Source organism: Canis lupus, chromosome 22, assembly GCF_011100685.1.
Source record: "Canis lupus familiaris isolate Mischka breed German Shepherd chromosome 22, alternate assembly UU_Cfam_GSD_1.0, whole genome shotgun sequence".
Taxonomy (NCBI): domain Eukaryota; kingdom Metazoa; phylum Chordata; class Mammalia; order Carnivora; family Canidae; genus Canis; species Canis lupus.
The window spans coordinates 50,059,576-50,086,711 of NC_049243.1; the positions used below are offsets into that span (position 1 = coordinate 50,059,576).

Genomic DNA, 27,136 nt, shown 5'->3' on the forward strand with positions numbered 1-27,136 from the left:
GCGGTTTGGCGCCTACCTTTGGCCCAGGGCGCGATCCTGGAGACCCGGGATCAAATCCCCCATCGGGCTCCCAGTGAATGGAGCCTGCTTCTCCCTCTGCCTATGTCTCTGCCTCTCTCTCTCTGTGTGTGTGACTATCATAAATAAATAAATAAATAAATAAATAAATAAATAAATAAATAGGAAAGGAGAAAATGTTTGCTACAACCTGACCTGTGCTCACAGCAAGCCAGGTGTAAGCTAAAGGTCCCAGTTTGTGTTGGGACGCCTGGGTGGCTCAGCGGTTGAGCGTCTGCCTTCGGCTCAAGGCGTGATCCCAGTCTGGGATCGATCCCACATCCGGATCCCTGCATGGAGCCTGCCTCTTCCTCTACCTATGTCTCTGCCTCTCTCTGTCTCTCATGAATAAATAAATAAAATGTTTTTTTAAAAAAAAAAATGTCCCAGTGTGTGTAAAAACATTAAAATTAAAAAAAAAAAAAAAAACCTGTGACTGTATAACTATAGCCCAATCTAGGAAATTCTGAGACCAGAGGTTCAAAGCAAACTTTTCGGAGCTTCAGTGGCACGTTAGCTTTAAACTCCAGTGTCTAATTCATGATCTTGGGAAAGCCTGTTAGGAGAATTTCCATTAAAGAGCATCAAATACAATCAAAAGCTGGTCTTTCCCAAATACACATCCGTATGACCAGGCTGCCTCTCCAGCACGCCAGCAGCACTTAGGTGTTTAATTTGGAATTTGTTTTTTTTTTTTTTTTTTTTTTTTTTTTTTTTTTTTTTTTTTTTTTTTTTTAAATTTTTATTTATTTATGATAGTCACAGAGAGAGAGAGAGAGAGGCAGAGACACAGGCAGAGGGAGAAGCAGGCTCCATGCACCGGGAGCCCGATGTGGGATTCGATCCCGGGTCTCCAGGATCGCGCCCTGGGCCAAAGGCAGGCGCCAAACCGCTGCGCCACCCAGGGATCCCTAATTTGGAATTTGATAGCTGCCTAAATCTCGACATCTCCCGTAGGTGCCGCACACAAAGCATCCTCAATGGCCACTGGCAGAAATTCTTAGAAAAACAATCATTCTGGTTGTTGGAATCACAACTACTACTTTCACTCCCCGCCTCCCCGTCACCAAAGAAGCTGTTTTGACTTGAATCACAGGAGCCCATGCGGACTACCTGCAGTCCAAATGTGCATGTGACAATGGACACTCCTTTGCTGGCCGCCCGGTGTTATTTCAGACACTGTTGGACAGATGGGCTCTGTTCCGAGTAGGGAAGAACCACACCTCACAGAGGAAATTTTTTACAGAGCTGTCTCCTCCCCGCACACAAAATGTCTCATCTCTTTGCCAGGGTGGGGGCCAAAAGGGGGCAGATCGCTTCTGAATATCAGGGCAGTGGTTTCTCCCCCAGCATCCACTCTCTGCTCTCAAGCCCTGGACAGAATTTCAGAGATCCTGGTTGTCTGCTCCCCCCACCACCTGCCCAGCTCGTTTCTGCCATGTGTGGGGCATGTGCTTGGAGCACAGCAGCTGCTAGAACGCAGTAAATCCATTCACATCCTGACATATCCCGATGACTAATACGGGCTTAGCGAGGAAACAGAAGTGTTTGACAAGCAGAAACAACTGAATTACTTGTGGAGGGGTGAGGAAATGACACCCCCAATGGGCTTGATCTCACCATTTGGTTTGGACTGGGGAGCTCACCATGGGAGGCCGCTGGATGTCCTTGCAGTTATCCACCATCATTAATTTTGAGCACAAGAGGAGCAGGGCCAGTGTTGGGGGAGCAGGAATAAGAGGGATAAGGAGATGGTGGTCTTGAGACCATGTTGAACGTGAAAGTAAATTGCTCACACCCCGAGACTGGAAATGAAGGGCAGTCTCTTTTGCAGGTTGGAGGGCTGGGTTTGGAATCAGACAGAACTGGGTTCAAATCCTGCCTCTGCCACTTCTGTGACCAAGCCATGTAGCCTTGAGTCTCTGTTTCCTCATTTATAAAGCGAGAATAATAATAGGATTCCTCCCTAATCGGTCTGTTTTCAGGAATGAATGAGACGACTGTATGAAGCACTTAGCATATGTGTGTATAAAGCCTGGTGTACAATAAGCACCTAATTAACATGGGTATTAATCATAGTGATATATTTTTAATAGGAGATAATGAACCCGGTGTTTGTCCACACGTGCAGACAAGTAACCGAGAATTCACCTCACGCTAACTAACCTAGCTCCTAAAAGAGTGTGGAATCAAAATGAAGCTCAACATTTACTGCTTCAAAGCACACTTTCTGGGACGCCTCAGTGGCTCAGCGGTTGAGCGTCTGCCTTTGACTCAGTGCGATCCTGGGATCCAGGATCAAGTCCCACATCAAGCTCCTTACAGGCAGCCTGCTTCTCCCTCTGCCTGTGCCTGTGTCTCTGCCTCTCTCTCTCTGTCTCTCTGTGTCTCTCATGAATAAATAAAATCTTAAAAAAAAAAAAGCATACTCACTTTCTCACCAAGATCCCCACCACCACATGCATCAGAGCCTCTGCCATGAGGAGAATTAGAGAACCACCTGAGGCTTGAAGATGGCAGGCACCACCAGACTTTGTGTCCACGAACAGACCTCCACAAACACCTCCTGCCTCTCATGGAACATGAAGAATGCCTTCTCCCATAGTTCCATAAATTACAGGGCAGAGCCCTAGAGCTTGGGGTGCCAACCTACAGAATCTACTGGTCTGGATATTATTAACAAGTATTACACAAATAAAGTAGTATTTGCTCCATCAAGTACACACAATTTTGTTCCCCTGGAACAGTGATTACCATAACCTCCACTTACGAAGTGTACCTACTGATGACGTTCCATTCCTTTTGGACATCTTTTTTTTTTTTTTAAGATTTTATTTTTAAGTAATCTCTACACCCATTGTGGGGCTCAAACCCACAATTCTGAGATCAAGAGTAACATGCTATGCCGGCTCCACCATCAAGAGCCAGCCAGGCGCCCCCACATCTTACATCCACCAAGCAGAAACCCACCAGAGCTCCTCCCCAAGCCAGTAGAACAAGGGAGAATGAATGGCTTGTTCACACCTGCTTCTAACTCACGAAGTCAGCCAGGGGTCGCAGATGTGGCCCTTTATAACGAAGCTGATCAAAGGAAAACATGAATTAACCACACTAATATAAGCTGAAGAGAATAGGACAAGGAGAGATATGAAGTGGATTTTGTAGAAGGGTGGAAGTGAAAACTCTGGAAGAGTTCAGCTTGCTTCAGGGAGGACTTTCCACTGGACCTCCTACTGACCACACCAGGGCAGGGATGTGCCAAACTGTCCACTGGTGCTCCCACCCTCTCCATCCCTCTCCTTCCACCTCCTTCATCCCCCTGCCCAGCTCCAGCTGACTCCTTTTATCCTCTCCTGGCCCCTCGGCCTGTGGTTGGAGTGTTAAGTGTTGCTTTGGGTCTTCCTGTGAAGTTCATCACTAAAGAGCTTCTCCCTCCCCATGCCATGTTTTAGTTGGAGCCCATATTTTTTCCGAATGACAAAAACTATGAAAACTGATGTGCTTCCTGGCCCTCTCTATCCCAGAGTATCCCAGCAAACGCTCAACACTTGCTGTCTTTACTGGGTCTTCTCTCCTCCTTCTCATTCTTCTCCACTGATGTTCCTTATTTGCTCTGGGAGCTGTATACCCAGAGAACATTTGAGTCCTGTACTGACCCAGAGTAACAAGAATATACTGAGCCTAGTGTCTTCGTATTTCCTTAAAGCATTCCTCCTTCCCTGAGTTCTAACCCTGTTGACTATTTATAGACACCAAGCAACACCAGGCTGTTTGAAGATGCAGGATAGAAGAAATTCTGAGGGCTGCCCCTTCCTTCCTTATACCTCCCTCAGAGCTATCTCCAAGAATTTAAGGCAAGGAGATTCACTGAAGCACATTTCACTGGTTTATTATTAATTGTCCCTTGGTGGGCCCAGGAAAGTACCAAGCAGAGGCAGGGATGCATGACTTGTGGTCACTGAAAAACTTTCAAGTATCTGCCCAGGTCCCAAATTTATGCCACAAACAGGGAGCCAAAATGAGGAAACAGAAGTCACAGAGATTGGATGGGAAGTAGGGAGGGGAAAGGAGGGGGCAGGAGTTGACTAGTACAGGGAACAAAACAGGGAAGCTTGCTGGAGGGGGCGGGGCTTCCTTGGAAATGAAACCAAGGTCTAACACCAGGGTATGGGATCCAGAAAACGCTCACAGGTCAACATGAGCAAGAGCCCACCAGCAGAAAGACAAACACTGCTTCTGGCCCCAGAAACAGAAACATGGACAGCCAAGGAAAGCAGATCATTATCTTCTGGACAAGGGCGCGGCAACCCACCAGCTCAGAAACATATTAGCAAGAAAGGGACCCTGGGGCAGCCAGAACACTGTTACTGCCTGCAAAGCATGTTCCAAGCTCCCACCTGTGGAAGAAAAGCAGACACACACCTCACCGAGCACACATTCACACAAGCGCACACACACACCATGAAAAAATTAAATGGCACCTCACTCCCTGATAACACCCAAGCAAGGCAGAGACGGTGACACGCAGCCAGACCTGAAAGGACTCTTGCCAGTGACTCAGTTGTTCTGTGCTGACTTCTAGTTCCCAGAGTAATTTATTTGGGAAAAGGGGCCGTTTATTGTTGATATTTTATGAATGGGCCAGAATCATACAGACAATAGTGAACAATACAAACTGGATTTTGCAAAGTCTGAAAAACACTCCTCGGCTGCCCCTCTTTAGGATTCTCCTTTCTCCTCCCCCAGAGTTGTTCTGTCTTTTATTGATTAGCATGCATGAGCCCCTTCTTAAGGCAAGGGACTACATCTTTTTTTTTTTTTTAAGATTTTATTTATTTATTCATGAGAAACACAGAGAGAGGCAGAGACACAGGCAGAGGGAGAAGCAGGTTCCCCGGAAGAAGACTGATGTGGGACTCGATCCCAGATCCCAGGATCACTCCCTAAGCCAAAGGCAGACACTCAACCGCTGAGCCACCCAGGTGCCCGTAGGGACTAAATCTAACAGAGATATCATGTTATTTTCATTCCCCTAGAATTTTTTTTAAGATTTTATTTATTCATGAGAGACACAGAGAGAGGCAGAGACACAGGCAGAGGGAGAAGCAGGCTCCATGCAGGGAGCCTGATGTGGGACTCGATCCCGGGCCTCCAGGATCACGCCCTGGGCTGAAGGCAGGCGCTAAACCACTGAGCCACCCAGGGATCCCCACCATTAGGATTTTATAGGCAGGTTTGGGAGGCATCAATTCCCTTATGGTGTGCCAGGCAGGAGCCATGACTGTCTTCCTAAGTGGTGGAAGACATTCCAGAAGCTTGTGCTGTTCACTGACTCTTACCCTTCCAGCACCGAGTCGTTCACTCCTATTTTACCTAATCAGTGCCAACGTCAGTAACACACCTTGTAGGGAGCCTGTAAAACCGAGGGTCCTTTCAGACCCCTGGGTGAACATGGGATAAATCAACTATTAGGATAAAAAAGATCTGGGTGGTAAGGGGCACCTGCCTGGCTCAGCTGATAGAGCATATGGCTCTTGATGTCAGGGTCATGAGTTTGAGCCCCGTGTTGGGCACAGACTCTACTTTTTAAAAAAGGATCTGGATGGTCTGTGAGGTATATGTGTCTTCGAGTGGTACCACTGATCATCATCTCTTCTGAATGCTAATCTTTGTTAAAAGGCACAGTTATACTCTGACCAGCCTGTAACACAGGAGTGTTTGACGTAGTCATAATTTCAAAAGCAACCTGCTAGACCAGCAGGGCAGAATGGTCATCTTGTTAGGAAACTGAACTGCCCTCTGAAAAATTAAATGATGAAGGTGGTAACCAGAGCTCCAGGGACAGGGGAGCAGCTGTTCAGTAGGGGGAATTTCAGATTGCAAGGTACAAAGTTCTGGAGATCCGTTTCACAACAATGTGAATGAACTTAACACTAGTGAAATACACATTTAAAAGTGGTGAAGTTGGGAAATGTCATCTGTGTTTTTGCTGTAAAATAAATGCAGATAGTTTTAAAAATTAATGATGAAGATTACCACATGGAAACAAGTGTGGGAAAAAGTGGAAATGGCTACAGGACAGCTTTGTTTGTTTTCATGGACAATGTTTGATACCTGTGAACTCGTGCCAACAAAACTCAGGAGTACTTTCATAAGAAAGGGGTTCTAGGGCAGCCCTGGTGGCCCAGCGGTTTAGCACCGCCTTCAGCCCAGGGTGTGATCCTGGAGACTCGGGATCGAGTCCCATGTCGGGCTCCCTGCATGGAGCCTGCTTCTCCCTTTGCATGTGTCTCTGCCTCTCTCTCTCTCTCTCTGTGTGTCTCTCATGAATAAATAAATAAAAATCTTTAAAGATAAAAATCTTAAAAAAAAAAAGAAAGGGGTTCTAAAGAAAGATAAGTGTCTTTCCTGACAGATGGCTATTGCCTGGCTATCCCTAAACCAGGGCTCCCCAGCACGGCATCACTGTGATCCCCTATCAGAAATATCCATGGGAGAGGGAGAGGAAGGAAAGACTGGAAGGAAATACCAGTCACGCAGGCTGGTATTTACGAAGAGGCAGTTCTAGCTGCTTTACATAAACGACTGCATTTATTTATTTATAAAGATTTATTTATTTATTTTAGATAGTGAACAGGGAAAGGCAGAGGGAGAGGGAGAGAGAAACTCAAGCAGACTCCATGCTGGGCATAGAATCCAACATGGGGCTCGATCTCACAATCCTGAAATCACAACCCTAGCTGAAACCAAGAGTTGGGTGCTTAACCAGCTGCACCACCCAGGTGCCCTGTAAACTACTGCATTTAATACAACAAACTTATGAAGTGTCTTTTCATTCTGGCCTTTTTAACTGTAAAGAAATTGAGCCGCAGAGCTAGCAAATACTTTGGCCAAGGTCACGTGACAAAGACCTGCTTTATGTGTTTCCAGAGCCCATGATTTTTTACAATCCTTTTGCCCCTTGACCTACAAAACTACAAAACAGAGAATCAACTATCCGGAACCCTAAAGGGAGCATTTTTTCCTGCATCCCATTTGAGAGTTTAATTGTAATGTAACCAGAATTTAGCTGAAAAGTGACCTCAAGTGTATTCCCTAGAGCTGAAGTCCACCTGTCCCCCAGGTGTGCTGTGGAAGTGAGTCACAGGTGTGCCAGGACCCTGAGAAGGCCCTCAGCCATCAGGGTGGCCAGGGTACCTCCTGGGACACAGGAGTCCCTGGGCTGAGGCCCTTCAGATTGTAAGCATCTGAGGCTTTTACCCTATTGTGTCATAAAACGTCACTGCCTATGAGTGCCCTCTGGGACAAAAGTTGGGAGGCACTCTGCCTTGTGCTCTGAAGCAAACTGCCTAGATTAAATCCCAGTTCCAGCATTTCGTACCAGCACATGCTAACCTCTGTGTGCTTCAGTATCCTCATCTCTCCATGAGAATGGAAATAGAATTTACCTCATGAGGTAAAGAAGTAAGTCAGATTAAAAGGCGCCTGGGTGGCTCAGTCGATTAAGTATCTGACTCTTGATCTCACGGTTATGAGTTCAAGCCCCACACTGGACTCCACACTGGGCGTGGAGCCTACTTTAAAAAAAAAAAAAGTAAAATAAAATAAACAGAGCTGTCAGTGTACCTTCCAGAAGTGATCCCTCAACAACCATGAACTGAGCCAACAGGTAGAGTCCCATAGGCTGTGCGTGCCATGACACTGTGGTACCATTCACTCAGGCTAGGCTACCAACAGTGCCCCCCAGAGTTGTGTGACCATGCATCCCTCACTTTAGTCTCGCATTTTAACCTATAAGTGTCATTCATGGTCAAACTCTAATTTATTTCCCAGCCTCATTACCTCCACTAGTTCTCAACCCTCTTCCCCACAGAACATCAAACACAACAGCCCACTTACAACCCTGTGGATTTTCATGAATGTCCCTGCTGCCTGGAACATTCCCTCTACTCTTGCTTGCTTCCATTCTTTTTTTTTTTTTTTTTTTTTTTTTTTTTTTTTTTTTTTTTATGATAGTCACACAGAGAGAGAGAGAGGCAGAGACACAGGCAGAGGGAGAAGCAGGCTCCATGCACCGGGAGCCCTGACGTGGGATTTGATCCCGGGTCTCCAGGATCGCGCTCTGGGCCAAAGGCAGGCGCCAAACCGCTGCGCCACCCAGGGATCCCCGCTTACTTCCATTCTTATTCATCCTTTAACACCCAGCCTATAGTCACCTTCTTTCTCAAGCTTTCTCTGACGTCCCCCACAGAGTTGGCCCACCTCCAGCGTCCCCAGAGCACATTGCAAATACCATGATAGAAGGATCATTTTGTTTTCATGTGGCTCACACAGTTTACCTGCATACAGTCCTCCTCACTGAGCCATGAGTTCCTTGCGATCAGACAGTCTTACTCCCCTTAGCATGGACTGGAACTATCTGCCTGCCCGGGTGCCTGCATCTCTATCCACCTCACTCAGTAGAAGACGGTCTGAGTGGGACCCAATATTGTCAAAGGAAGTTTGGAATACCAAGGACACAGACCCACTTCAGGATACAGAAGATACCCTTGACCATGTCTGAGTGGGGCCAAGTTCCCCTGAGTAAGGGCCTGAATACACCAAAAGGGAACGGGGCCTCCGAAGGCCTCCTGGCACCAGTGTGCGAGGTCCCTTGACAGAGCGAGATGGCAGACTGGCAGCGGCTTTGACAGGTGGGCTTTGTTTGATATGTGAGAGTAAAAACCAGGAAGCGTGGCCCACTTGCTCTTTCGAAATCCCTCCCTTCATTATATTTGAACCTCATGTCTCTATGCTTTGTTTCAAACTAAATTTCAAAAGTCTTCCGTTTCTGTTATCTCCCTGACAGTTCTTCAATATACTATATCAAAAACTCTCCGAGGACCCCAAAATGCACTTTTCTTACAGAAGTTTTTTTTTTAATTTATTTTATGATAGTCACACACACACAGAGAGAGAGAGAGAGAGAGAGAGAAGCAGAGACACAGGCAGAGGGAGAAGCAGGCTCCATGCACCAGGAGCCCGACGTGGGATTCGATCCCGGGTCTCTAGGATCGCGCCCTGGGCCAAAGGCAGGCGCCAAACCGCTGTGCCACCCAGGGATCCCCAAAATGCACTTTTCAAGTGATGTTTAAGAGCTTGCCACCCCGTCCCCCATCTGTCTTCATTTCTGAATCTCGGATACTGCATAAAACAAAGGAGAATGTACCAAAATGTGCTTCTGGACTATTTTAAATACTTTGAGAGATCTCCTCTGTCTTATAGAGCAAACAGTGCAGACTCAGATGTCTCGAAAGTCATATAATTCATACCTCATGCTGACGGGCCACTAACCATATCTGCACAAACTCTATCCCACATGGTACATGCAATCTCTGTGCATGGTGATTGAAGAAAATGGCCTGCTTCTTGTCAAAATGCCCTCTCCTTACCTGCCCACTCTACCAAACTGGGTAGCTACACGGCTTGAACTTTATTTTATTTTTTAAAGATTTTATTTATTTATTTATTTATTTATTTATTTATTTATGAGAGAGAGAAAGAAAGCATGAGCAGGGAAGGAGGGGCAGAGGGAGAGGGAGAAGCAGACTCCCCACTGAGTGCAGAGTCCAACCCAGCGCTCGGTCCCAGGACCCCAGGATAATGACCTGAGCCTAAGGCAGACACCTATCCAGCTGAGCCACCCGGGCTCCCAGGACTTTAATTTTATTAGACAATGTTTTCTTTTGCTTTTCTCTGTGTATATAAACTCTGCCTGGGTTATCCAAATGCTTCACTGGTAAGTGTTCATTCGCTGAATATTTATTATCTACTGTGTACACCACATGATCATTGATTAAGGAAAGTCCTTATTCTGTGCCGTGTAGGGTATTTAGCGGCATCCCTGGCCTCTATCCATGAGATGCCAGTATCATCCTAACCCCTCAGTTATGATAATCAAAAATGTCACCAAAAATCAGTGAAAAGAGGAGCGGTCACCAGGAGTTAGTGAGGATGGAGGGATGGAAAGGTAGGCATGGAGGGTTTCTCAGGCGGTGAAACTATGCTGAATAAGACCATAATGGTGGATACATGTCCTTATATAATCGTCAAAATCTACAGAATATACAACACCAAGAGTGAACCCTCTTCTTTTTAAAGATTTATTTATTTTAGAGAAAAAGGAAGCAGAGAAGAGGGAGAGGAAGAGAGAATCTCCAGCAGACTTTGTACTGAGCACAGAGCCGACAGGGGACTCCATCCTGCAACCGAGACCATGGCCAGAGCTGAAATCAAAGGTCAGACACTTAACGGACTGAGCCACCCAGGTGCCCTTTGTTAGATAAAATCTTTTAAAAAGATTTTATGTATTTATTCCTAAGAGATACACAGAGAGAGGCAAAGACACAGGCAGAGGGAGAAGCAGGCTCCATGCAGGGAGCCCGACGTGGGACTCGATCCCGGGTCTCCGCGACCACGACCTGGGCTGAAGGCGGCGCTAAACCGCTGAGCCACCCGAGCTGCCCACTCCTAGATACTTTTAAATGTGATACTTTCCAGATCACTTCTTATGAGAGAACATGTGAGGTCACCGTGAATTATTCACGTTATGGTTATTCAGATTCCTAACACTCACAGCCAAAGACAATCATGATCTCTTAGATACCGAGTAAATCTAATTAAAATGATGTTATCTTACTTGAAAAGCTTGTAACTGATTAATATGTCGATACTTCCTTTTCAGCCTGTCCCCTGTCACTCACTGCCTTGGGGAAGTGGCCCAGCTGCCTTACACATGTTTCCTGCTGTATTGGAAAGAGGATGATGAACACAGGCCCATCTCCCTGGCCTGTGAGTGAGAAATGAGGCACAGAGTTCGTGGATGGCCTGCACAGGCAGTGAAACTATGGTGGCGGTCCCATTGGCGCGGTCCCATTGGCACGGGCGTGAAGGAGTCACGGCGACAGACAGTCGCGGCCCAGGCAAGAGGCCCTGGCACTGGGGTGGCTCGGGCGGGCTGGACACGCTGCTGCCCAAAGGCTCATCCCCTCCCCTCTTCTCTTTTACTGAATCCCCACTGGGCTCAAGGGGCCACCTGCCCAGTAAAACACTCCCCTCCCACATGCCCTGGCAGCTGGCAGTGGCTGTGCCCATGCCACTCAAGTCTAACCAAGGAACTGAAAGAGAAACTGGGTGAGGTTGCTCTTATCAACCACTTCTATATGTGAGGGTTCGGAAATCAGGCCTTTATGTATTTGTAAGTCAAGAGGGATGTCACCCCCACCCATCCCAGCCTTGTTCCCTTCCTCCTCTAGTCCTATTGTTTCTTTTTCCTGTGTCTCCCTTGCAAGTATGAGCAAGTCCGTGGGTGTGTGCACACAAAAGGATGCATATCAACACTATCTACATCGATGTCTTCACTGTTCTTTATTTCCTATTCTTGTATCTTGGCGATTACCCCGTGGCTATATGTGTAGCACTTCCTCTTTTTTACTGCACAATATTATTGTGTCTACTATGACTTATCCAAACAGTCCCTCGTTGATGGACACTGGGTTATTTCCAGGGTTTGTTTGTTGTTGTTGTTTTTTAATCACCAGTAATGCCACAGTAAGTAATCTTACCCATGAGTCATTTTGTATTATGCCTGATACCATTCAGGACAGATTCCTAGAAGTGGGATTGCTGGTTGAAGGGCAATAGCGTGAGTAATTGTGCTGTAGCTTGCCAACTTCTGTGCCACGGGAGTTGTACCATATATTTTTAAAGGTTTTCTTTCTTTCTCTCTTTCTCTCTTTCTTTCTTTCCTTCACAGAGAGAAAGAGTGCGAGCCAGCAAGCCAGAGAGCACAAGAAGGGGGAATAGCAGAGGGAGAAGCAGAGTCCCCACTGAGCCGGGAGCCCAACCCCCAGAGGGGGTGGGACGACTTGATCCCAGGACCCTGAGATCATAACCTGAGCCAAAGGCAGACTCTTCGCCAACTGAGTCACCCAGGGGCCCGGAAGTTGTACCATTTTGATTTGCAAAGCTTTTGGTTTGCCTTCTGCTTTTTTTTTTTTTTTTCTATCTTCTTTTTTTCCTGTCTAGGATCCAGAGCTGATTCTAAAAAGAACAGAAGCCTTCTCATAACCTTGAAGATGAAAGTCACACCACAAGGATAGTAAAACTGGAAGGTGAAAGAGTTCTGCAAGGCCCTGTCCTACCCACCGGTCCAGTCCTTCACTGCCCACCACTGCCCTTCCTGCCGTGGGAGAATATGAACCCACCTGCATGGCCCTGGTTATTCAGATTCCTAACACTCACAGCCAAAGACAATCATGATCTCTTAGATACCGAGTAAATCTAATTAAAGTGATGTTATCTTTCTTGAAAAGCTTGTAACTGATTAGCATGTCGGTACTTCCTACAAGCTCCACTCCCGTATGGCAGCTACTAGTCTCATGTGGCCATTTAAATTCAAGTTAAATTGGGGGATCCCTGGGTGGCTCAGCAGTTTAGCGCCTGCCTTCAGCCTGGGGTGTGATCCTGGAGACCCAGGATCGAGTCCCACGTCAGGCTCCCTGCATGGAGCCTGCTTCTCCCTCTGCCTCTCTCTCTCTCTCTCTCTGTCTCTCTCTCTCTCTCTGTCTCTCATGAATAAACAAATAAAATCTTTAAAAATAATAATAAATTCAAGTTAAATAAAATTAGAATGTCAGTGCCTTGATTGCACTAGCCATGTTCCAAGAGTTCAGCAGGCACAGGACCCTAGTGGCTGCCACACGAGACAGCACAGTATGGAACATTGCCATTATTACAGAATGTTCTGCATCGTTGATACGAAATTTGACGTAGCCCTACAGGGTCTCTGTAGTGCCATTCTGATGCCCTCCTAGGTCTTCTAAAGTATTCCTGGAAACATTATTCATGTGAGATTAGGTTTGTCTATGAATCACTTAATCCAGTGCCATGGTATCAGGTGACCTTCTTCAGCTTCTCCCATTGTGGAACAGCCCACCCCCTGTGTCTTTCTGCCTCCTCGTCAAGGGCATCTGGGTTATGGGACTGGCCTTCTCAGGTGTGGCCTTCTCAGGTGTAGCCTTCTACATAGTGCAAGTGCATCTTCCAGGAACATAATCTGTAGGCCAAAAATATATATACATAGGCAACATCAGAAAACTCGGTCACCAGAAAGGATGATTGGTGTATTGGAAAGAAGAGATTATTTCAGTCAACAATGCAGAAAACAGCCCAGGGCGTGAGAAGCACGGAAGAGGTGAGGTGTGAGGAGATGTCAGAGCAGAAAGCCCATAGAGTTTGAGAAGGGGCCTTTCTACCTCCACTTCAGTCTTGAGGGGAAAAGCATAGGGCAGAGATGCAGAAAGCAAGAAGGACGTTTGCAAGTTCCTGAAGCTTTGGGGGTTTTCACACAGTGCGGATGCCCATATTGTGTGATCAGATAAAGTGGAATCATCTGTCAGCCTGTCTGTTCACATAGCTATGCTATTCATAGAAAATGTACCTCTTTCCCCAAATAAACCCCGTATGTGTCTCCTCCTACCTAATTGGGTGCATGTGTCCTAGGGGAGGTGATGCTGGGTGCCTCAAGTGGCTACTTCGGGCTCTTGTGTGGAACATTCTTCAGGGGTGTCGAGCAATAGGGAACCATGTTAATTAATCAATTTGAAATGAGTTTTGACTCCTGCCATCTACGGCATCACAAGAAAGGAAAGGAAAGACGACAGCACCATCTTTTGGACTCCAAAGACATCATTGGTCACCTCTTCCCACCCTCTCAGCCTGGGCTTACACAGCCTGACGTACAAGGTCCACCCCTGGCACCCCTGCCTCGCAAACCCCTATAACTCCCCTGCTCCCTTCTACCTCCCCAGCACGCCTACGTCACTCGGCTGGGCGCCCAAGCATGTCCGCACCCCAACATGCTGGGTAGGAAACATGCGCCTGCGGTTCCCAGGAGCTTTGGGGGGTGGGGGTGGGGGTTACCATTTAATGGCTGCAGAGTGTCGGCAAGGGACAACGAGGCGGACCTGGAGAAGCACAGCGGTGACACTTGCACACAGTGTGAATGTACTTAATACCGCGGAACTGGTTAGCGTGGTAAATTCTTGTCACGTATATTTCACCATAATAATGAAAGAGTTTAAAAACTGCTCAGTGTTGCTGGCTGGTGTCACTTTATTTTTCTTTAAGATGTTATTTATTTGCTTGACAGAGAGAGAGAGACCTAGAGAAAAGAAGGGGCAACAGCAGAAGGGGAGGGAGAAGCAGACTCCCCACTGAGCAGGGGCCTGACGTGGGGCTCCATCCCGAGACCCTGGGACCATGACCTGAGCCCAAGGCAGACGGTAAACTGACAGCCACCCAGGCACCGGCTGGTGTCACTTTAATTCAAAGACACGAACAGCAAATGGACACGTGACACGGCCAACGACATAGTCTTTAGTTTTGCACTTTCCCACTCTTCAGATGCCTCTGCACACTTTCTTCCATCTCTTCCTACGCTCTTACCCCAGTGCTCACTCTCCAGCCTCAATGAGAAAAGGTGAGCAATCCCCAGAGCCTCTCCTATCTGCCCATTGACAAGACCACCAGCCTACCCTACCTCAGCCATAGTCCATGCCTTCCCTCTTGTTATTAGGGCTAAGATGTCCTGCTTTTATCAAAACCTCTCTGGCCTTTTGGCTCGCTGCTTCCGAGAGAGCAAGGTAGTGACCAGCGGCTCTTCCTCTCCTCAGGAAGCCATCTGAGGAAATGTGACCAGGGTTGTCGTTCCTGCTGCCTCTGCTCAAACCATACGGTGTGAGGTCTGGGAATACGGCCTCAGGGCCTGGGTACTGGAGCTCTGGGGGTTCTCAGCAGTGTATGGAGGATACAGGCTGCAGTAGTGAGACCAGGTCAACTTCCTTGAATAGGTCACCCAGGGCACCTGCCTTAACTGCAGATACCCGGGCTACCTACCTTAGTGTAACTCTTTGTACACAACATAAAAATACTTCAACTAATTAAAAACTCTCTTGGGGCACCTGGCTGGCACAGTTGGTTAGTGGCAGCCTCTTGGTTTCTGCTCAGGTCATGATCCCGGGGATCTGGGATCGAGCCCCACGTCGAGCTCCCTGCTCAGTGGAGTCTGCTTCTCCCTCTCCTTCTGCTGTTGCCCCTTCATTTAAAGGCCTCACCTTCCTCATGGCACTGCTGCTTGCCCTGTTGCTGGATTCAAATCCTTGATGCTTCTCTCCATCATCTCCACTTCTTTCTGCTGGTTCAGCAAGTGCTGCCAATTTGTCATCTGAGACATACCCTGGAGATAGCCGTCCGCCTCCATTCCCCCATTGCCCGGGCCATTACAATGCTTGCTCCCCTCTTGCCCCCAGCATAATAGCCAGTCCCCCTACTTGGGACTCAGTTCCCAGAAAGTTACTTACATCGTTCCAGGCCCCAGTTTAAACCTTTGCACTGAACCTCTGGTAACATCTAAACATCTAAACTCCTCACCTGATCTGAGCCCAGCCTCTCTCTCTCTCCAAGCTCGTCTTGAACCACACCCATCTTCTTTTTTTTTTTTTTTTTAAGATTTATTTATTTATTCATGAGAGAGAAAGAGACGCAGAGACAAGGCAGAGAGAGAAGCAGGCTCCTCTCAGGGAGCCTGATGTGGGACTCAGACCTGGGAATCACGCCCTGAGCCAAAGGCAGACGCTCAACTGCTGAGCCACCCAGGCATCCCTACACACCCATCTTCCTAACCACACTCTAGCCACTCCAGCCGCCCTCCTGTCCTCTAACTTGGTGGTTCTTATTGGGCATGATTTTGTCTTCAGGGGACATTTGGCAAAGTCTGAAGATATTGCTTTATTTCTACAGTTTAGAGGGGAGTGGATTGCTCCTAGCATCTGATGTATAGATCAGAGGGAGGGAACAGTGCTAAATGTCCTACAAGGCACAGGAACCACCCCCACCACCACCACCCACACACAAAAAATTACCCGGCCCAGAGGTCAATAGTGCTACCATGGGCTAAATATTTGCATGCCCCAAATTCATTTGCTGAAGTCCTAATGCCCAGGGTGATATTTGGAGGTAGGGCCACAGGGAAATAATTAGATTTAAGTGAGGTCACAAAGGTGGGGCTCCCTTGAAGGAATGAGTGCACTTAAAGAAGAGGAGGAGACTCTCTGCCATGGAAAGACACAGCAAAAAGGCAACTATCTCCAAAACAGGAAGAGGCTTTCACTAGACACCAGCTTTGCTAGAGCCTTGATCTTAGACCTCCAGCCTCCGAACTATAAGAAAATAATGTCTGGGGTGCCTGGGTGGCTCAGTCAGTTAGTGTCTGGCTCTTGATTTCAGCTCGGGTCATGATCCTGCGGTCCTGGGATTGAGCCCCACATTGGGGTCTGCCCCCTAGTGGGGTGTCTGCTTCTCTCCCTCTCCCTCTACCCCTATCCCCACCCCATGCTCTCTCTCAAAAATAAATAAATAAATATTTTTTAAAAATGTCTGTTGTTTAAATCACCTAGTCCATAGTAATTTGTTATGGCAGTTCAAGCTAAGACATGTACTGAGGTTGGGAAATCCTGCAAATTGCTAAAGAAATTGGACAGCAATCTCCCTGCCTCAGGGCCTTTGCTTGAACTATTCCTTTATCTAGAATTGCCCTTTCTCTACTCTCTGCATGTCTCACTCCTTCTAGTCATTCATAGCCTGCCTTAGATCTTATTTTCCTAGAGAAGTCCTTTCTCATCCCCATTCTGAAGTATCACTATCATATCCTATTTTAATTTTCCAATGTATTAGCTGATAGTTTTCTTGTTTTATCTGTTTATCATGTTTCTCTTCCTAAAATTAAGTTTCTTAATAGCAGAAATCTTATCTAACTTGCTCACCAGGGCCTAATAAGTGCTTGTTGCATAGTTGGTACTCATTGAATCCCTGGGGGACAGATGATTTTTCTAGCTGATTTAGCATGATTCTAAAAATATGTGTGAGTATCTATTATTACATTGTATAAGCAATAGGTACCTCAGGACATTTAAAGCTGATTATCACAGTCTCCACTCTCAAGCAGCTTACAATTGCTTAAGAAGGATAAAAACGTGTTTTTACACATCTTGGGCAGAACAGTCAGTACATGCACTATACAGAGACAGTGTGGTGTCATGTGGGGAAGGGCGCTCACTGAGTTGTGAGATACTGCATGTGAGATGCCAGCAGGAGGGGCACCTGGGCGGCTCAGTCAGTCGAGCATCTGACTCTCAGTTTAGGCTCAGGTCATAATCTCAGGGTCATGAGATCAAGCCTTACGTTGGGCTCTGTACTCATCACGGAGTCTGCTTGAGGATTCTCTCCCTCTCCCTCTGCCCCTCCCTCGAACCCCCACCCCCTCCCAATCTCTCTGAAAAATAAATAAATAGATCTTTTAAAAAATACACAAAGATGCCAGCAGGGTAAGAGCTGAGAGGCAGCATTGTGCAGGATCAGGAGTATGGACTGTGGAGCCCAGACTAGTGAGGCTCCAATCCCAGCTCAGCCACTTCCAGATGTGTGACCTTGAACTGGATTTTTCACCTCTCTATGCTTCGGTTTCCTCATCTGCAACACGGATGTAATGAAAGTACCTGCTTCCCAGCCTTGTTGTGGAATCAAGTGAGTTACAGTCGGTAGAGTGCATGGCTCCAGAGGACACACCAGCCTGGCCTCTGGGACTAGACAGAGATGGTGAAAGGGCTGACTTCTGAGAGAAGGTGAAGTTCAATGGAAAGGATAATGAGGCGCTTCTCCGTGGAAAAGTTATGTTCTACATCAGAGAAGACGCACCACGGCCTGGAGCATTGCTTACAAATCGGGTCAGGCAAACATCCATTTTCCCCATTCACTCATCTGTTTGTTTTTTGAAGGAGAGATGATAATGGGATGCTGGTCATCTGCTGATCCTATTATATCAGAAAACATGACAGAGCTGGTCACCAAACCACAATATCACTTTCTACCTTATTCTTTTTTTTTTTTATTATTTCTGTCCATTATGCTTTGGTTTATTTTTTTTAAGATTTTATTTATTTATTCATGATAGACATAGAGAGAGAGGCAGAGAAAGAAGCAGACTCCATGCAGGGATCCCGACGTGGGACTCGATCCTGGGTCTCCAGGATCATGCCCTGGGCCAAAGGCAGGAGCTAAGCCGCTGAGCTACCCAGGGATCCCTATGTTTTGGTTTAAAAAAAAAAAAAAAAGATTTGAACTAATTTGGTCCTACCCTTTCTACCATGTGAGTCCATCCACTCGCCCCTAAAATGATAAAGCCCGCCCACTGTCCTCTGGAGGGCTAGTGCCTGGGTTAGAACATGAGCAAGATGCCAAGGTTTGGGGAGATACCACATAGATGTCAGATGGATTTATTACTGTGGTCTTTTCCTAAAAGGAAAACCCACCCAGGGTTTTAGTCAGAAACATCATATGCAGGGGCTCCTGGGTGGCTCAATTGGTTGGGCGGCTGCCTTCAGCTCAGGTCATGATTCTGGAGTCCAAGGATCAAGCCCCATGTCGTCTGGGCTCCTTGCTTGGTGAGGAGACCACTTCTCCCTCTCCATCTGCTGTTCCCCCTGCCTGTGCTCTCTTTCTCTCTCTCTCTTTCTCTCTCACTCACTTTCTCTCTCAAATTAATAAATAAAATACTTGGGATCCCTGGGTGGCGCAGTGGTTTAGCACCTGCCTTTGGCCCAGGGCGTGATCCTGGAGACCCGGGATCGAATCCCATGTTGGGCTCCCGGTGCATGGAGCCTGCTTCTCTCTCTGCCTGTGTCTCTGCCTCTCTCTTTCTCTGTCTCTGTCTCTCTCTCTCTGTGTCTCATGAATAAATAAAATCTTAAAAAAAAAAAGTCAAACTTGAGAAGAGACATGACCCAGAATTTCTTTAAGTTGCAGAGACATTTCAGGACACATCAGTCCATCTATTTTGAGCCTCCCCATCCTTACTTTTCTTTCGTCCCAAGGTCAGGACTAAAGGGCCAGCACAATGCTCTCCCAAAAGAACAGGTGGCGGGGGGCAGTGAAGGTGAGAGCAGCGACCACAGGAGGGGCTCGGTCCTGCCACCTGTGCTCCAGCCGCTGCAGCAGCGCTGTCCCTCCCAGAGAGGCAGAGGTGCCCAGCCCAGGCTGGTGCCTTCTCCCCTGGGTGCGGTGAGCACCCCACACGCTCTCCAACTTCCATTCCTGGCAGGGGCACTCAACAGAGTTCCCAAGTAAAGGGCCAAGGGCTCTGGGGCCACAGCGGGACCAAAGGCCATGGAAGACAGTGGGGCTCAGTGGGAAGGAAGGAGCGCCTTTGGGCCCCCAGGGTGGAACGGCAGGAGAGGCCAGGCTCCTGGGGTCTCATCAAGAACGAGATCAGAAAAAGGCATAAGGTCCCATTTCTCCCAGCCCTGGGAGGTTGAGGGGGCGGGGTGTCCCTTCAGGGAAGCTCCTCAAAAAGATGGGGGGAGTTCGAGAAAGTGTTGCAAAAACCAGAAACCAAAAAATCGAAAAACCCAGAGCAGGGAAGGGACAAAGAGAGAAGCCAAGATGGGATGGATGGGGAGTGGGGAGCTGCAGAGGCCTAGGGGAGCACAGGGGCAGGGAGGGCAGACAGGGGAGCAACCACTCTGCTCAAGGGGGTGGGGGGGGGACGCTGCCCAGAAACCTCAGTTCAAAAGACTCCCTTGGGTTTAACCGTCCCCTAGGACTGTGGAAACAGGGGGAAAGGAAGGGAGAAACAAGTCAGAAGTCTCAGGAGGATGGAGCTTTGTGCTGTAAGGACTACCTCTTGGGCCTGTCCCCAATTTTCTGGGTTTTGTTCCTGGTTTAAAGGAGGTTTTATGTCACCCATGAGAGTCTGCATTTTTGTGGGATTCAAATATTCCTTAATTAGGTGTTGTCTCTTTACAGAAAGAAAAGACGCCTTTTATTTCATTTTACTTTGCCATTTTAATTTACTCCCTTTCGTGTTTAATAACTAGGTAGGGAAATGTTAAACAGCTGCTGTAAAATATTACAAACCCTGCTCCCTGGGAACGTTGAGAAGGAACTTTCTAGAGCTATCTCCCTCCCAGAGAGGAGCCCTGTGAGAGTGGACCCACAAATCCCAGCCTGGGTGGGGGGAAAGGTAGAAGAAGAGGAGGTGCGCTCTTTCCCCCTTCCACCAGGAGTCCCCCTACCCTGTCAGCCAGACCCTCCCACCCCCCAGACCCCCATCTCTGAGGTCTGAATGCAGAGGGAGTGAGAGGGAAACTGAGAAACACACACATCCACCTCCTCCAGGTGCCCCGGCTGATAGGACCCATCCAGAGCTAGAGGATCTGCCCTGGGAAGCTCTGGAAATTCAAGAAAGAAAAAAAAAACACAACAGAAAAGCAAAAGTGTCCAAGAAAACGTCTCTGTTTGGCCTTAGTCTACTGGATACTGCCTTTCTTATTCTGTCCTTATTGAGTCTGAGGACGACCACATACACCGGACCAGGCTCTAGTTTTTATACAGCTAGAAAAGTAAGGGGGGTGGACTCCCCATCTCTGGTGGGTTGACCCTTTGGCCAAGGGTCAGTAGCTGTCTGCAAACTGCCAAAGCTTCCCAAGGGATCTGGAACACAAATTTGTAGGGCAGCACAGGGCACCAGTTTCCATCGACTGAGCTGTGTATGATGCTTATACGCTCATTTTGCTGGTAAAAGAGCCTGTCATAAAATGTAATACTGACTATAAAACAAATCAGCGCTTTGAAACGACTTGCTTCAGATGTTTTCATAAATCCCTAATGACTCAGGCACTGCCTGCTATTGATAATATTAATGTGTTAATAGTTCCTCTGAAGCAGCAGCACTGGGTAGGCCTGGACACACACACACACACACACACACACACACACACAGAATACCACGCTGGAAAACACAATGCTTTGGCTCTCCCTCGAATTCCAGCTGCACTTGATTGACCTCAGAAAGCCAGATCCAAGTGAGAAATCTGAGATTTCAATTATTGGCTGGAGCTCCCCTTTAGTTTAAAGTGTTTTACATCGGTTCATAAAAAGGTATATTTTTTATGCAAAAATATGCAAACATATAAAAGCATGCAGGCACACCTGTGTTCCTAGCAGCATTAGTCACAGCAGCCAAAATGTGGAAACAACCCAATGTCCATTGACAGATGAACAGATAAACAAAATAGCATATATCCAGGTGCTGGAGTATCGCTCAGCCATAAAAAGGAATAGAGTTCTAAAGCGTGCTACAACTCGGATGCACCTTGAGGACATCCCACTCGGTGAAATAAGCCAGTCCCAGAAGCCGTACGCATACTGCAGGGCTCCACTTACATGAGGAACCTGGAGCCCTTAGGTTCACGGAGGCAGAAAGTGGAAGAGGTTCTCAGGGGCCAGAGGAAGGGGACGTATATCTGTTTGGGAAGATGACAAAGTTCCAGGGGGCGGGTGCTGATGGGTGCACAACATTGTGAATCCCCTAATGCCACAGAACCGTATACTTAATGGTTCACATGGTAAATTTCATGTTACATTTACTTTACCAGAACTTTTTTTTTTTGCAAATTCATTTTTTTAAAGATTTATTTATTTATTCATGATAGACATAGACAGAGAGGCAGAGACACAGGCAGAGGGAGAAGCAGGCTCCATGCAGGGAGCCCAACATGGGACTCGATCCCGGGTCTCCAGGATCGCGCCCTGGGCCAAAGGCAGGAGCTAAGCCGCTGAGCCACCCAGGGATCCCTACCAGAACTTTTTAAATGGGAGAAGAAAAGCGTGTAAGGGACATGAGGGTTTTCAACAATCTTCCACACCCTGCCTCCCCTGCTTGTATTCCTCTGCAGAGCCTGCAGCCCGTCCCCAGGCCCTGGAGCTCCCAGCACCACCCACGCCTGAACCAGCCACGTCTGGTATCCTTTGCCCTTAAGAAAATGGCACGTTTTGGGGCGCCTGACTGGCTCAGTCAATGGAACATGTGACTTTCGGTCTTGCTGTTGTGAGTTTGAGCCCCATGTCGGATGTAGAGATTACTTAAAAATAAAATCTTTAAAAGAGAGAGAGAAGGAGAGGTTTTGTGTCTACACTTCCCAAACGCCCGAGCAGCTCAGGGAAGCCTCTCCAGGAAAACCCACTTCCAACCTGAAAAGGGAGTTTAAGGAACCAAGAATGACATTTTCATGATGCAATTTCTCTGTTCCTAACCGGCAGCATTCAGGTCGGAGGAATCTCAGAAAATCAATGCTCCAATCTCCCTGCCTGTGGCCACAGACACTAAAGTTTTCTCGAGGTATGTTTCTGTGGCTGGAGCACCTCAGCCCCTGTTTCCCAAGATGGACAGGAAGGGTCTAGAGAGCCAAAGTGACAAATAACAGGGTGGGTGGGCCGGGAGGGGAGGCGCTGGCTAGATGGCAGTGTTTTCCTGGACTGGCCTGTCTTTTTGGGTTCCTCATTCCTGAGAAGCTCTTGCCTAGAATCATTTTGTGATTTTGCCCCCACACAGGTCCAAGAAGGGGAACCTGGGAACCCCCAAAGGTTGGATCTGAAGGCAGAAAGGGGAGGCCCAATCTGAGGCCAGCACCTACCTAGAAGTTCTCTCAGTAACACGGCAGACACTGGACACAGACCACAGGTTTTTCTAACTTGTTCTTTGGGGTCAGTTTATTTAAGAAAAGGCCAGAGCATGGTGTGGCTCAGTCGGTAGACTATGTGACTCTCTCTTTTTTTTTAAAGCAAAGACAGATCTTTTTTTTTTTTTAAGATTTTTTTATTTATTCATGAGAGACACACAGAGACAGGCAGAGACACAGGCAGAGAGAAGCAGGCGCCATACAGGGAGCCCGATGCGGGACTCGATCCTGGGACTCCAGGATCATGCCCTGGGCCGAAGGCAGGCGCTAAACCACTGAGCCACCCAGGCGCCCCGACCATGTGACTCTTGATCTTGGGATTGTGAGTTTGAGCCTCACACTGGGTGTAAAGATTACTTAAAAATAAGTCTTAGGAAAAAAGATGGCCAGAGCAGTCAAACCCTTGGCCCTCTCCCCCTGAAAGGAGAAAAATATTAGCATAATCCTTCCTATTCCAAGTCTCCCTGGGCCTTCCTTTCAATTTTCCCTACACTCCATTACCCCAAGCCAGGCAGCCAAGAGCTCCTGGGTCCCCTCACACAGGCTTTGGCCCAGTTTTGCATCTACAACGCATCAGAGCCAGTCTTCTCCCTGCAAGTCAGAAAGATGACCCCCACAGCTGGTATGAGAAGCATGTTCAAAGCCCTCCATAGAGATGAGGACAGAACGGAACACGGTGCCTGTGAATTTTCAGGGTCATGGGCCCAATGTTAAGGACCCCCTACAAAAAAGAGGAGCCCACCAGAAGGGCCCCACACAGTCTATAGGAGGAGCCCCACTGGAAGGTGGCAAGCAGAGCATAGGGCTCCCAATATGGAGGGAGGGCCTCAGGTGGTTTGGCCCCAGGGTGCAGCCGGTTCAGAGCCTGAGATGTGAGCCAGTTACTAGGTCAAACACTGTTAGGACTTGGAGCTGTCAGGACTTGGAGCCAGGAGAGATGCATCGTCTAAGTATCACTAAGAAAACTTCACAGCCAGCATCCAGATTTTCTAAATCAGCCACTTCACCAAATTACCTGCCAGCTCGTAAAATGCTTCCCTGACTTGCCTTCCTTTCTCCAAATGATTTTATTAACCAGTGTGGGGGGGTGTGTGTGGGGGAGCAGAGAGAAAACTCAGGGGTGAATTACATTTTAATTTTATTTTAGGAAAGCCTGGGTGGCTCAGGGGCTGGGCATCTGCCTTCAGCTCAGGGTGTGATCCTGCATGGGGGATGGAGTCCCACATCCGGCTCTGGGTGGGGAGCCTGCTTCTCCCTCTGCCTGTGTCTCTACCTCTCTGTGTGTCTCTCATGAATAAATAAATAAATCTTTTAAAGAAATTTTATTTTAAATTCAGTCTTTCTCAGTTTTGTTTCTTTCAAGGCTGTGCTAAATTTGGTTAGGTCCAGGATGTGTAGGCTCTGAGAATTTGCCAGCTTGGATTTAAATGTGACGTAATTGTGTGTGTGTGTGTGTGTGTGTGTAGACTTCTCTGATCCTGACCAAACATACACTTAATATGAACAGGTACTCATTTTAACAGAGCAGAAACATGTCAATTTCAAGAAGTGCTTATGCTTACAGTATTTGGAGATACATTTAAAAAAATCATATTTCGCTTTGTGCATACATATTTGCTTTTGCTTGTAATTCTTCTAGAAACCTGTAATTCTTCTGGAAGCCTGATTGTTTCAACTACTTCAGCATGGACTCACTGGAGGAGCAGGGAGGGTATGCAAAGCTGCAAAGTGCTTTCATATTTAAAAGGGCCTTCTCCAGGATTGCAGACCAGTGGGTCGATGGTTTTTCTCTGGATACATTTCCTGTTTTTCAGGCTGACTCAAGTTCTCAGACTATCCGGGGTGGGTCTCAGCAGCTGGGGGTCTCAGCGGGATCTCTGCAATTCAAGGGAGCCTATTCCGGGCCAGGATCTGAGCCACCGCCTCTTTCTCATCCTCTGTCCACCAGGCACTAGGCTGCCAAAGACCCCGGGGGTTGAGGGCCAAGTGACCTGTAAGTCAACTTTACAAAAGGGAGGCTGGAGAAAAAAACAGGATGAGTTTAGGATCGTGAGACCGGAGGAAAGGAGGAGAAAAATGGAAGACTGAGGAAGCTGGAACCTCCTAGGAGCCCAAAGAAGGAGTTGTCATGGGTTTGGGCTCAGCAGACTGCAGGCCTCAGGAGAGCCCATGTCTGGGTCCCTGACAAGCTAGGCCTCCAGCCCCAGGAGCACAACCACAGCCAGCTGAATCCAGAGGCCCTGGGGCCACTCCCCTCAGGACAGACCCTGTCACCATGCAGCCACCCACTGATGCACTCTCTGGGCCTGCTGGAGCACAAACTCCACACAACTGATTGAGTCTGTATTGAAACCACAGGTCAGAAGATCACCAACAAGGCAACAGCTACCTTTACACACTCACTACCTCCAAACAGTTAACTGGATCACACACGCCTGGCCACACAAACCAGTGGAGAAATCGAAGACCTTCTTCTCACAAACACAGATACACGGGGTCCACCTAGGAGAGCAAGCTCCAGGCCCCCCAGCGACTGGCTTCCCAGGCCCAGTGGCAGGCTGTACTCCCCGGGCCTCTTCCTAACCTCGCGGCTGTCCGCACTCGCAGGCTCCTGGGAGAACCGGATCATCAGGGACCCGCCTCTCCCCGGCCCTCGGTGGCCTCGCCATTTCCTGGGCTGGGAGCTCCCGCAGCAGGAGCGCGTTGCCCGTGCTCCAGGGACTTCAACTTGGAGCGCAAACCGGGCCCGGGGCAGGGGCGCGGGGGCGCAGGGGGGCGCCCACACCCCCAGGGGCCGCACGGAACTGGGCCGGCGCCGCGGCCTGCGGGGGGGGGGGGGAGCGGGGTCACGGCCCCCCGGGAGCCGCGGCGCGGGGCGCTCGGGGCCTGGCGGGGCCTGCAGCGGCTCCCCCTCCTCTCCAGGCGCGCGCTCGCAGTTTGTGGGCCGCCGCGGAGCTGCGCCCGGGGCTACAGTCCCCAACGGAAGGCGCCTCCGCGGCCTGGACACCCAGCGAGCTGCCTCCGCGCGCCCCGCAGCGGGGACGGAGGCGAGTCCACGCGCAGCCGCGCACACCCACGTGCGCACACACGCGCGAGCCTGGGCGCTTCGCAGGAGGTGCCTCCCGGCCCGGCCAACGCGCTCGGCCCTGGGCCGCCCCGGGCCTGGCTCCTGCCGCCGGGTCCCGGCTCCCGTGCGCCCGCTCGGCCCGGGAGGAGAGCGGCCGCGCAGCCGCCCCGCGCGCCCAGCACGGCCGGGGCTGCGGGCAGCGGGGGCCGCAGGGCTGGCCTCGGGCCTGCGCCCTGTTTGTTTTCCCTTCGCCCCGTGAATGCTAGATTAAGACGTAAAGATTACCCGCGCCGAATAATGCCGGGAGTCAACACTCGAGCAAACAAAAGTGCTTGCACAACTCCGCCAACCCCGCTGGGACCCGGGCCGCGGGCTGGGGGGGAGAACGCGCTCCTCGCTGCTAATTACAAATAAATGATGATGTGCTCACTAAGTAATTGATTTAATGAAGTTCCTATGAAACTATTAAACCCGGGTGGAGGTCAGGCTGGAGGCGCCCCAGAGCGCCCATTGTGGGCTGTTTAACTCCACCAGGCTCCTCGGAAAGACATCGGGGCTAATAGGTGAAGTCACAGCTGCTCGCGCTGACTTCTCGGAGCGCCCGGCCGGCCGCGGGCACCCGCGCGCCCTCCTCCTGCCGCGCCCGCGTGCCCCGCCGCCCGCACCCGCGCCGGCCAGCTTACCCACGCCACTCCCAGCCCCGCCGCCGGCTCCCGAGGGCCTCTCCAAAGGGATCCCTGGTCTCGTTAAGAGCGGGAAGTTGAGCGCTGAACTTGTGCGCACCGCCAGCAGTTGGCGGCGTCCACCGCGCCCACCCCTCCCTCCTCACCCCACCCCCGCCACTCCGTGCAGGAACTGCAGCCAGTGTGCCACGCAGGGTGCTCGCGCGCTCTTGGCAAGGTGCCTGGAACCCAAGCGTGTGCCCAGTGCACTGGCTAGGGCGGGGGCGGAGGGGGTTGAGTTGTACATGGGTGTGTGTGTGTGTGTGTGTGAGAGAGAGAGAGAGTTGTGTGTGTGCGCGCGCCCTTGCGTTTCAGACCTAGAGGCCACGTTTTTACATCCCTTACCCTGGCCTGCGGCCTGTGTGTGCCAAAAAGTAGTAGAGGCAGGGAGAAGGAGACCAAAGAAAAAGGTGCAAAAAAGATCACCCATGGGGGCAGTTGGGCATGGGAAGCCTAGTCTCTCCGGTCTTGCAGACCCGCCGCTGGAGGAGGGGGCTGTTCTGGCACAGCGCCCCGACCCGGCCTGAGGGTTCCGCCCTAGAGCAACGCCTCCAGCTCCCAGTGGGGCTGCTGTGTAGGCCGCAGGCCGAGGCTCCCGCTGAGAGATCCCAGCTCCCTCCCCGCCCGGCGCGCAGAGCCCAGACCCCGCTGGAAGGTGGCAACTGCTTCTGCTGCGG

The 27,136-nt window shown here is 49.3% G+C and overlaps 1 protein-coding gene and 1 long non-coding RNA gene across 2 annotated transcripts in view; one reads left to right on the forward strand and one right to left on the reverse strand.

Moving 5' to 3' along the window:
• The window catches only part of CLYBL (citramalyl-CoA lyase), a 298,522-nt gene extending 287,504 nt beyond the window's left edge, over positions 1-11,018 (forward strand). Inside the window, exons 10-11 of the transcript XR_005376521.1 lie at positions 10,198-10,334; positions 10,781-11,018. The gene's annotated coding sequence lies outside the window, so the exon portion shown is untranslated. The remainder of the gene's footprint in view (positions 1-10,197; positions 10,335-10,780) is intronic.
• LOC102154680 overlaps positions 1-26,551 on the reverse strand; it is a 92,952-nt gene extending 66,401 nt beyond the window's left edge. Inside the window, exon 1 of the long non-coding RNA XR_005376522.1 lies at positions 26,421-26,551. This is a non-coding gene — a long non-coding RNA (uncharacterized LOC102154680). The remainder of the gene's footprint in view (positions 1-26,420) is intronic.
• Between the last annotated feature and the right edge of the window lie 585 nt (positions 26,552-27,136).